We start from the raw sequence: 12,092 nt of genomic DNA on the forward strand, positions 1-12,092 counted from the left end.
CCCCCATGTCAATTAGGAGAGATTAAATCAATGTAGGTGGGAAATCTTTCCCGACCTGCTCTTTCCCTCACCCACCCCCCCCCCCCCCCCCCCAAAAAAAAACCTCCTGGTCTTACGGTTCAAAATTGCGTTTAACATGTTCCCTGTGCTCAATACTTCCTCGCCATAGTCAAAAACATAACACACCCTATATTTCAAAGCACTCTTGCAGGATACCTGAACTACTGGCTAAACAACATCAACAGAAAATGCTGGAAATACTCAGCAGGTCAGGCAGCATCTGTGAAGAGAGGAACAGAGCTAACATTTCAGGTTGATGACCCTTCGTCAGAACTGGAAAAAGTTGGAGATGTAGCAGGTTTTTAAGCAAGTGTAGGGGCAGGGAGAGGGGAGGAAAGAACAAAAGGGAAGGTCTGGGATAGGATGGAAGGCAGGAGGGATTAAGAGACAAAAGGGATGATGGTGTAAGGCAAAAGGAGATGGTAATGGGACAAGTTAAGAAACAAAAGATGACTCGACAAAGTGTAAATGGCAATGGCAGAATGATCGACAGCTGCCATGTGAGGGAGAGGGAGAGGGGGGGGGGGGGGGGGAAATTATAGGGGCCGAGGTTATGGTCTGAAATTGTCGAACTCGATGTTGAGTCCAGAAGGCTGTAAAGTGCCTGATCGAAAGATGAGGTGCTGTTCCTCGAGCTTACATTGAGCTTCATTGGAACAGTGTAAGAGGCCGAGGTCAGAGTGGGAGTGGAGCGGAGAATTAAAGTGACAGGCGACCGGAAGTTCAGGGTCACCCAATCTGTGTTTGGTCTCCCCACTGTAGAGGAGACCACATCGTGAACAGCGAATACAGTATACGAAATTGCAAGTACAAGTAAATCGCTGTTTCACCTGGAAGGAGTGGTTGGGGCCCTAGTCAGTGGGGAGGAGGTGAAAGGGCAGGTGTTGCATCTCCTGCACTTGCACGTGAAGGTGCCGGGGGAAGGGGTGTTGGGGGTGATAGAGGAGTGGACTAGGGTGTCGCGGAGGGAGCGGTCCCTTCGGAATGCTGAAAGGGGAGGTGAGGGGAAGATTTGGTGGTGGGATCACGCTGGAAATGGCGGAGGATGATCAGTTGAATGTGGAGGCTGGTCGGGTGACAGATGAGGACAAGGGGAACTCTATCGTGGTTCCGGTAAGGAAGGGGTGAGAGCAGAAGTGCGGGAAATAGAACGGACACGGTCAAGGGCCATGTCAACCACAGTAGAGGGGAATCCTTGGGGAACAGCACCTCATCTTTTGATTAGGCACTTTACAGCCTTCTGGACTCCACATAGAGTTCAACAATTTCAGACCATAACTTCTGCCCCTATCATTTTTTCCCCCTCTCTCTTACATGGCAACTGTCGATCATTCTGCCATTGCCATTTACACTTCAGCCAGAGTCATCTTTTGTTTCTTAACTTGTCCCATTACCATCTCCTTTTGCCTTGCACCATCATCCCTTTTGTCTCTTAATCTCTCCTGCCTTCCACCCAATGACAGACCTTCCCTTTTGTTCTTTCCTCTCCTCCCCTGCCCCTACAATTGCTCCAACTTTTTCCAGTTCTGACGAAGGGTCATCGACCTGAAACGTTAACTTTGTTCCTCTCTCCACAGATGTTGCCTGACCCGCTGAGTATTTCCAACATTTTCTGTTTTTATTTCAGATTTCCAGCATCCGCGGTATTTCGCTTTTGTAAAGAATACCAACATCGAATGACGCGTAAACCCCGCCCACCCTGAGCTGGCGACGCTGCGTGACGCGGGGGGAGGGGTTTGTTGCGCTGAGTTCTCGCGATCTTTGGCCCGATCTTGTGCGATTGGCCGTCAGCAAGAATTAGCCCTTGTGGTAAGTTTGTAAACAGCGTTAAACGGTAAGCCAGGCGCCCCATGCTTCTTGTGATAATTATTTCAAAATGAGTTCTGGTCACGGGTGTAATCGCGGTGAGCGGGTGTTGCGGTGGGTGTGTTCGCAGAGCTTGTTTGTTAATATGGCGACGCTCCCCGACCGCTGGGTCCTGGGGTGGGATTCGCGCTGCTTCCAACTGGAGTCGAGCTCACTCCCATTCAGTGAATTTGAGAGTTGCACAAACGGTGCTGATGAGCGTGTCTCTGATTTTTGATCATGGTGTTATATTACAGACACATTTGTATGAGTTGAACGGCCTGTATCTCGTTTCCTAGGAAGCAGACTGTTAGTATCCCTGTCATCAGTATTGTTGCATTGTACAGCGAGCTAGACAGTCATAGAAAGGTGTTGTTAATCAACGCAATTAATACAACTAGTTAAACCAAAATTCACTGTGTGTATTGATTATCAATATTCGAGGTAAAATCCTGCACCTCAAAGCAAAAGAATCGCTGTTAATGTTATAACTGGTTTGAGCGCGTGAGGGAATTCAATTTCAGAGTCCAATGGTGAATATTTCATATGCCCTAAGAACATAAGAATTAGAGGCAGGAGTAGGGCATATGGCTCCTCGAGCCTGCTCCGCCAGATTCCTCAGATAAGGAGACCAAAACTGCACAATACTCCAGGTGCGGTCCCACAAGTCCGATACAATTGTAGTTCGACTTCCTTACCCTTGTATTCTAAACCCCTTGCAATAAAGGCCAACATGCCATTTGCCTTCCTAATTGCTTGCGGTATCTGCATGCTAACTTTGTGTTTCCTCTACGAGAACACTTAAATCTCTTTGAACACCAACATTTAATAGTTTCTCACCATTTAAAAAAATATTCTGTTTTTCTGTTCTTCCTACCAAAGTGAATGATCTCACATTTCCCCACATTATATTCCATCTGCCACTTTATTGCCCACTCACTTAACCTGTCTGTATACCTTTGCAGGCTCTTTGTGTCCTCCTCACCGCTTACTTTCCCACCTAGCTTAGGAAGTATAAATGCTGTTTTTGTAGTTTTTAATATTGTACAGTTTCAAAAATCCAAAAGTTAAGTCTTTGTTTTGTTTATTGAGAAGCTTGGGTGTAGGGCAAAGGTCCATAGTGCAGGACACCACCACCAAGTTTGGAAAAAGGTCAATCAGAAACTGGTTGGGTGATGCCAAGCTTGGTCTTTAAAACTTGTAGATTGTAGAAGGAAGGAAAGACAGAGGGATAAGTAAAGAGCTCCACAGTTCTGAGAGCCTTGGAAAGAATGAGTAAGAGCCGGAGGCAGTACAACATATTAAAGATAGAGACAAGAGGAAGAAGAGTTTGTAGAACGATGCATTTGGAGCTTAGCAGGAACAAGGAAGGAAGGTTTGGAGCAACACTGGGCTGGAACCATAATACAAAAAAAATAAAAAGCTTGTGACAGAGAGAGAAAGCCTCTTTTGCCCTGCCCAGAAGTGTGGGAGAGGTGATAGAGGAAACTCTCCAAATATGAGAGCAGTATTGAAGTCTTGGATGTATTTGGGCTTTGTAGGTTAAGTGCTGTTGAAGGAAAAGTAAATGTTTGGCATGAAAGAGGAAGCAGGTTTCTACAGTTAAAGGGATGTTGGGACTTCTGTTTGAGGTCAGAAGAGTGCAGTCAAGAATGTCCATAGATGAATAAGGACAATGGGTGGAGGCATCAAAGGTAAAGATGTGGTAGCTGTAAACTATACTTGTCAGAGACATGAGGAAACTATTGTTGAAGAATTGAAAAACTATTTTTGTTGCTCCTTTGAAGGCCTTGGAGGAGATCATATCATAAGGAGTCAGCTGTTGGACTGCAAGAGGACTGGTGGCAAGCACTGAGTGTGCACACTCTAAGGAAAGTTGATGAATGTAGAATCAAATCATCATACAAACCATGGATAGGGTTGGATGAGGAGTGGAAGTCATTGATCTGAAGGTGGAACTGAATAGGAGAGAGAACATAGCCCTGGGAACTCTTGCTTTAATGGAAAGGAGTCAGAGGATGAGTAATCAACCACAGCACAGATGGTGATTTGAGAGGAAACTAGACAACCATAAACATATCTTTGATGGGAGGCCATATGATGGTAACCAATTTAGAAGTGCATGGTGCCAGATTTTGTCAAAAGCTTTGGAGTTGTCTAAAGCAATGACAGATGATTCACCAAAGTGTTTGTCTTTTATATAATTTTAAAAATTACTGCATTATTGCTAAATGTACCTGTTATGCATGCAGTTGATTTATCTTGATTCAATTCAGGTTGTAAGCTTAGTAGTTGACAAAAAATACGCGCCATATTGGCCCGGAATTTGCGGTCAGTGGCGAAGCAAAGGCATTGGCTGCTGGCCCTGAAGAAAGCTGCCCACGCGATCTCTGTGGTGAGAAGTTTGCCTTTTCCAACACGCAAGTGATTTCAGTGCAGTACTGTATAATGGGGAATTCCTAATGTGATCTGCTGTGACGTCAACAACCTGTCTCAGCAGCCAATCACTTTGCAGAATTCTCAGACGGGGAAAAAGGAAATGAGAATCTGCTTTTATCCCTACTTTTTAAAAATGCTTCAGAGAGCAAAACAAAGATTGAGGCTCTCACATGGGGATAAGGTAGAACCTGAAATAAATACAAACAAACTTTAAAAATATATACTTTTTTTTGAGAAGTTGCTTAAAAATTGTAATTTTTATCATGGAGAAATTTGACACTCCACAAAATTAAAGTTAGTTTTTCAGAGCCATAACGTTTGTTTAGCAGTCAATACGCTGCTAGAACTCCAGTTACACCTAATCCAACAAGGCCTAGCATTTAATGGGGTATTTAACAGTGGAAAAAACCCAAGTTTTCAACAGTTTCACTGACTGCCGGCTATATGGGGGGGGGAAGTTGCGGTGGGGAGGTGTGTGGTCCACAGCACAGCCAGTGTCTGAGCAGTGAATGACTGCGCTACATCCTGAAGTTGCGGTCAGTTTCAAAGGGGTAATAATGGCGAACACTGTTAGTTAGCCATTATTATCCGCCGTATATTCCATCCCAATAACTACTAGATGTATGGTTTGTGCACGTGATTGTCTTTTTAAAGTTAAGCTATATGAGAAATGTATTTTATGGAGGAGGCAAGTGCACTGAGTATTTGTTTGGGGGGAGGGGCGGCACAGCCCAACGCAGCCTGTTTCGGAGCTCTCACTGACAGACCGCAACTTCAGAATTTCCAAAGTTGCAGTCAGTTTCAAAAGTGGAATGACGACGAAAGCTGCCAGTTCACTGTCATCCCGACCACAAATTCCGGGCCACTCTGAGGTGCTTTCAAATGTTTCTAAACGATGTGATAAAATGCTACACAAGTGCAAGTCTGTCTTCCTTTCTTTGGTTGCTATCCAGTGACTTATCCTTGAAAGTGCTTGATGGATGCTTGGTGAGAACATGATCAGACTTATCTAATATCTCTCCAGTCAAATAGTCTGTCGATTCCCACTGTCTAGGCGCACACATGGGGAATAGTCACTTAGATGAAGTATAGGAGGCCATTCTTGGAAGCAAGCTGTGGTGCCGTAGAGGAAAGGCTAAAATTAGCACAAGCAAAAAACTTGCTTTTGTTTACAGTAGCATACTTTTATTTGCCACAACATGAAATCCTGGGCTGAAAGTAGCATGTAAAATCACGAAATTGTACAAAACTTTAAGCTGTTTTTGTGAAGGCTTTAGTTTTATAAATCTACCAGATTTAAGGTGATTGGCAAAAGAACCAAAGGCGACATGAGGAAAAACTTTTTTACTTAGCAAATGGTTAGGATCTGGAATGCATTGCTTGAAAGGGTGGTGGAGGCAGACTCGATCATGGCTTTCAAAAGGGAATTGGATAAGTACCTGAAGGAAAAGAATTTGCAGGGCTACTGGGAAAGGGCAGGGGAGTGGGACTAGTGGGAAGTGCAGAGAGCTGGCATGGGCTCGATGGGCCGAATGGCCTCCTTCTGTGATGTAACCATTCCATGAAACATTTTACTTAACTTTAAATATTTTCATTTTTTTAAAAATCTAATAGGACATGTGGACAAATTAAAAACCTGGAAACTATCCCTTCCTAGTCTAAGAGTTGTTAGCAAGCCTTGATGTAGAAGGAAGACAATGTCAAAGAAATGTTTTTTTAATGAACATGAATAAACTCTAAATAAAAATTTGTGCTCCAGTCTAATTTGTGGTGTCTCAACTTTAAAATAGTGAACATGCTGGAATTCAGGCGGAGTTTGGGGAAAAAATTCTTCCATAAGCATCTAGCATGCTTAAGAATGGGCCTGCTGACATTCAGATTTGATTTCTTGAATTCAAGTAAAAGTAAAAGCTGTGACCAAATGCATGCTTTTTTGGCGTCAAAAATAAAATAAGCTGTTAATACTTTAAAAAACTTCATGCTGATTATGCTCAGCAAAAGATGAACGAAATAAATCTATTGAATCTACGACATCTGTTCTCTGCAAATGAGAAGTGTGTGCAATTGATGAGTTGTCATCACATTTATAGCGAGGGAGAATTATTTTCATTCGGCTTGATAATGTTTGATTTAAAGGTTTTTAGGGTTGAACCTGAAGTTTGGAATTCATCTTTTCGGGGGTAACTATTGTGGTTTATCAGCTGGAACCCAAAAATCAGACTCCTATGCCTATAGGCTCCTCAACATGATCAGTGCTTCTTTTGACCTTATGCTATAACAATCTTCGCTGTCTGTACTGTGCTTCCCCCATTGTTCCTGATCCTGCTGCCCTTTCGCCATACTGACCATTTAAAAAAAATTTCTGCAGCTTCCTCTGGTTCTTCCAGCCTGTCTGTTCCATGGGAACAGATATATTAGTTGCTGGATCGCAGGTGTTGGGCAAAAGTACAGAGAAAGCTTGGTCTGAAAAGAGATGTTAGATGGAGGGAAACAGAAAGATGACACAGATGGAGGGAGAGAGAGAGAAGCTGATTAGTTCCTGCTGGACTTTCTGTCCTTGGAGAGGAGCCAGAGATTCACAAAAGTAGTTCTTCTGACCTTAAAGGGGCAAGGCTGCAGAATAGTACATTGTGGATTATATACTATGCTGCTGTCCTTAGAAACCATATATTGTCAGATACCTGTAAGCAAAATTTGCTGGAATAAAGAAAAATCTTGAAGCTAGCACATATCTTGTCACATATCAAAATGTCATACTTGCACTGGAAAAGCACACTTTGTCTCATGCAGACAGTTGCACCTGATTAGCTGAAATTTATTCATCGAACAGTAACAAACCGCAATTGAACGGGTAGGGAACTTACAACTGAATAAATAGTAAATGGGTACAAAACATCCCATTCGATAGTCAGCGGTCAACAAACCATTTTCAATAAAACAACTAGCAAGGAAAAGAGAAATCAATGAAATCATTTAAAATGCTTTTGACTGCCATCGAGCTTTGTCAGTAACCCGAGGACAGACTAAAAATAAGGGCTAGGAATTTCCTCAAGCGTTCTCCCATTCGGCCACCATAAGTTTAGCGGAAACCCCGGATAGACGCATAAACGGGCTTTTTACACTGAAGTTACACCGGCTGATCGGGAGAGCCTCAAAGGAAATTCCCAGCAAAGAATTCTAACAAATGTATAAGAAAAATAATTAAACATAGTTATTTTTCAATGTTTGAACTCTCTATAATAATGTTTCCTTTCGGCATTTGAACTTAAGTTCTGCCCTTCCTACAGCTATTACTCAACATAGGCTTTCTTTGGTAGTAGACTACACCAGGAGAATGCACCATTTTCCTTCTCCAAGCCCTCTTTGAGCTTAAACTCCCAGAATGAAGACCCTTTCTGAGTCTAATGAACAACACTCTTTGCCATAGGGGAACTGGATAACTCACCAAGATTTTATTCTTAATTGACAGCAAATCTAATTATTTACAGAGCATGCCAGGAATTGCTGTTCATAAGCCTTGCCTCCTTCCTCTTCCCCGATCCCATGTCTGGCCATGGAAAAGGACTGACAACACTAAAACTTAGGAAAACTTTGTAGTAGTACAGTAATCGTGCAAATATGCTATATGTTGTGCAGAACCAACTACCACACTCTGCAAATGCTACTCATAGAATCAGGCTCAGGAAAGACCTTCACTCATAATTTTAGCACCAGGAACCATCTTCACCCAGCTCAGGTCCTGGATATTGGCACTTCCAATAACCAAATACAATTATACTGGCCCTGCTCCAACCACGCTTCAACTCGGGCCTCATGTCACACTTCATTCCCACTCCAGTTCCAATTAGCTAGACTACTCTGCACCTTGGCCTTGTGTTGCATTCCTTGCTTGACTTCCGCTTTTGTTCCTGACCTGTGTCCCGCACTATCCATGGGAAATGCCACTGGATACCTACTACAGGAAACTTTGGTTTATCCAGAGGTTGTATGTCCAGAATACTCGATCTAACGGCAAAAATCAGGAGCCGTTTTCTATAAGTTTTTTTAGTTCTCGTTCTTTATTTTTCCCCAGTCAGTCACTGCAAGGTCTGTAGCTATAGCAACAGCTTCAGCTAGAGACGCTTGCAGCTGCAGCCGACTCTTTAGAAGCTGTTGCTAAGCAACAGTGTTTGTTGTCAGATATGGAGATGAAAACCTCCGTATGCTTCAACATTAACTTTGTATGTCCGGCAGTTTTGATAGATCGGCAATACGCCGGTCCCGTCGGTGCCGGATATCACAACGTTTCTTGTAGTAATATTATGAGGAGAACGACAATAATATATAATAAACAAATACAACAAACACTGCAGCTCAGTAATCTATAAAAATACAAATCTGGCATCTAATGCATGTCTTCGGGGTGAGTAATATGCATCACATTTGAAAGTGTCACAGATGCACATAATAAAAACAGAAAATGGTGGAAATATTCAGCAGGTCAGGCAGCATCGTTCTAATGAAAGGTCATTGATTGAAACATTCTCCACAGATGCTGCCTGACATGCTGAGTATTTGCAGCATTTTCTGGTTTTTTTCAGATTTCCAGCATCTGCAGTATTTAGCTTTTGTACAGATGCATGTGATTGGTTCAGATAAACTACTCTCTGTTAATCATGCTGATTTTTTCACACACAGGAGAATTGCCAATCACTGAGCAGCAAACTATATAAAACCAATCAAATTGCTCAAATATTTTCAAAGCTACCATTTTGGAACCAGCAACTGCAGCTCAACAAACCAGTCAAATTGCTGAAATTTGTTTTCTAATTTCTTAACATAAGAACAAGAATTAGGAGCAGGCGTAGGCCATACGGTCCTTCGAGCCTGCTCTGCCGTTCAGTAAGATCATGGCTGATCTTCGACCTCAACTCCACTTTCCCACCCGATCCCCATATCCCTTGGTTCCCCATAACTCCAAAAATCTATCTACCTCAGCCTTGAATATACTTAATGTCTGAGCATTCATAGCCCTTTGGGGTAGAGAATTCCAAAGATTCACAACCCTCTGAGTGAAGAAATTCCTCCTCATTTCAGTCTTAAGTGGCCATCCCCTTATCCTGAGACAATGCCCCCGAGTTCTAGACTCTCCAGCCAGGGGAAACAATCTCTCAGCATCTACCCTCTCAATCCCCCTCAGAATCTTGTATGTTTCAATGAGATCACCTCTCATTCTTCTAAACTCCAGAGAGTATAGGCCCAATCTACTCAATCTCTCCTCATAGGACAACCCTCTCATCCCAGGGATCAATCTAGTTGCACCGCCTCGAAGGCATGTATGCCATTTTCCAGATAAGGAGACCAAAACTGCACAGTACTCCAGATGTGGTCTCACCAAAGCTCCATCTCGCCCTCAGTAAGCTCCCCACTGGAGTGGAGCTAATTTACAGAACAAACGGGAAACTGTTCAACCTCTGTCACCTCCATTCCAGATCCAAGGTCGTCCCATCCTCTGCCGTCAAATTACAGTATGCAGACGACGCTTGCGTCTGCGCTCACTCGGAGGTCGAACTCAAAAATAATCGTCAACACCTTCACCGAAGCGTACGAGAGCATAGGCCTTGCACTAAACATCCGTAAGACAAAGGTCCTCTACCAACCTGCCCCCACCACACAGTACTGCCCCCCGATTATCAAAATCCACGACAAGGCCTTGGACAACGTGGACCACTTTCCATAGCTCGGGAGCCTACTGTCAACAAGGGCAGACGTCGACGACGAAGTCCAACACTGCCTTCAGTGTGCCAGTGCAGCCCTCGGTCGCCTGACGAAGAGAGTGTTTGAAGACCAGTACCTCAAAACCTGGCACTAAGCTCATGGTCTACAGAGCAGCAGTGATACCCGCCCTGCTGTATGCCTCAGAGACATGGACCATGTACAGCAGGCACCTCAAAGCACTGGAGAGGCACCACCAACGCTGCCTCCGCAAGATCCTGCAAATCCATTGGCAGGATAGGCGCACCAACGTCAGTGTTCTTGCTTAGGCCAACATCCCCAGCATCAAAGCTTTGACCACGCTCAATCAGCTCCGATGGAAGGGTCACCATGCCCGATACGAGACTCCCAAAACAAGCGCTCTACTCAGAGCTCCGGCACGGCAAGAGAGCCCCAGGTGGGCAGAGGAAACGCTTCAAGGACACCCTCAAAGCCTCCTTGAAAAAGTGTAACATCCCCATCGACACCTGGGAATTCCTGGCTCAAGACCGCACAAAGTGGAGGAGAAGCATCTGGGAAGGCGCTGAACACCTCGAGTCTCTTCGCCGGGAGCAAGCAGAAGCCAAGCGCAAGGAGCGCATGTCAACCCAAACACCCCACCCACCCGCCCCTTCAACCACCGTCTGCCTCACCTGTGACAGAGACTGTAGGTCCCGCATTGGACTCATCAGTCACCTACAAACTCATTTTTAATGTGGAAGCAAGTCGTCCTCGGTTCCGAGGGACTGCCTAAGAAGAGAAATACAATTGTAGTAAGACTTCCTTACTCTTGTACTCCAAACCCCTTGCAATAAAGGCCAACATGCCATTTGTCTTCCTAATTGCTTGCTATACCTGCATGCTAACTTTGTGTTTCCTGTACGAGGACACCTAAATCTCTTTGAACACCAACATTTAATAGTTTCTCACCATTTAAAAAATATTCTGTTTTTCTATTCTTCCTACCTCACATTTCCTTACATTATACTCCATCTGCCACCTTACTACCCACTCACTTAACCTGTCTGTATACCTTTGCAGGCTCTTTGTGTCCTCAAAGCTTACTTTCCCACCTAGCTTTGTATCTTTCAGCTACCATGTTGATTCCTCATCCACCTGTTACTCTATACAGGTAAACCTAGTCTATACACATATAAAACTTAAATCATTTGCAAAAAAAAATAAACAGGCCCATAAAATTGCTCAAGTCATGTGGGAAATCTGATGTTTTACCCTGAAAGACCTACCTTCTCTCAGAAGTCCGAGGCTTGAGTTGTTCTCCTTTCTGGAGCATGCGTTGTTCAGCTGGGCCTTCCAACTTGATATTTTGCATAGCTTTGTGCATGATTGTTTTTGGGGTTTTTTTGCCACTGGTTGGTGAATTGGTAACGAACGGGGGATAAACATGGGATTATCACTACAAAAATGAAGAGAAAAAATAGAAATGTTTTCATCCAGAATATAGAATGCCCCACCACAAGTGGCAATTGAGACAGAAAAAAATAACCTTATTTAAAAGGAAATTGGATAAGTATGTGAAAAGGAAGAATATAAAAGGTTACAGGGAAAGGACAAGGAAGTTGGATTTTCGGGGCATGGGATTAATGGGACAGTGGCAGCGCGGATACAAAATTGACTAAGAGAAAGCAGAGAATAGTGGCGAACGGTTGTTTTTCAGACTGGAGGGAAGTATACAGTGGTGTTCCCTAGAGGTTGATATTAGGACCATTGCTCGCTTTGATATATTTTAATGGCCTGGACCTGCGCATAATTTCAAAGTTTGCAGAAGACATAAAACTCAGAAATGTAGTAAACAGTGAGGAAGATAGTAGCAGACTTCAGTAGACAGACTGGTGAAATGAGCAGACACACGGCAGATGCAAATTAACTTAGATAAGTGTGAAGTGATGCATTTTGGTAGAAAGAATGAGGAGAGGCAATATAAACTAAATGGTATCATTTTAAAGGGGGTGCAGAAACCGAGAAAGGAGAAAGAAAGACTTGCATTTATTTAG

The 12,092-nt window shown here is 43.6% G+C and overlaps 1 long non-coding RNA gene across 1 annotated transcript; it reads left to right on the forward strand.

Annotated features, from left to right (window-relative positions):
- Positions 1-631: 631 nt before the first annotated feature.
- Positions 632-10,919, forward strand: LOC147120342 (uncharacterized). The gene is made up of 2 exons (XR_015078176.1): positions 632-1,869; positions 9,022-10,919. It is a non-coding gene; the product is annotated as an uncharacterized LOC147120342 (long non-coding RNA).
- The last annotated feature ends 1,173 nt before the right edge of the window (positions 10,920-12,092 follow it).

Source organism: Somniosus microcephalus, chromosome 4 (genome assembly GCF_052327205.1).
Source record: "Somniosus microcephalus isolate GS21.2 chromosome 4, FLI_Smic_1.0, whole genome shotgun sequence".
In the NCBI taxonomy this organism is placed as follows: domain Eukaryota; kingdom Metazoa; phylum Chordata; class Chondrichthyes; order Squaliformes; family Somniosidae; genus Somniosus; species Somniosus microcephalus.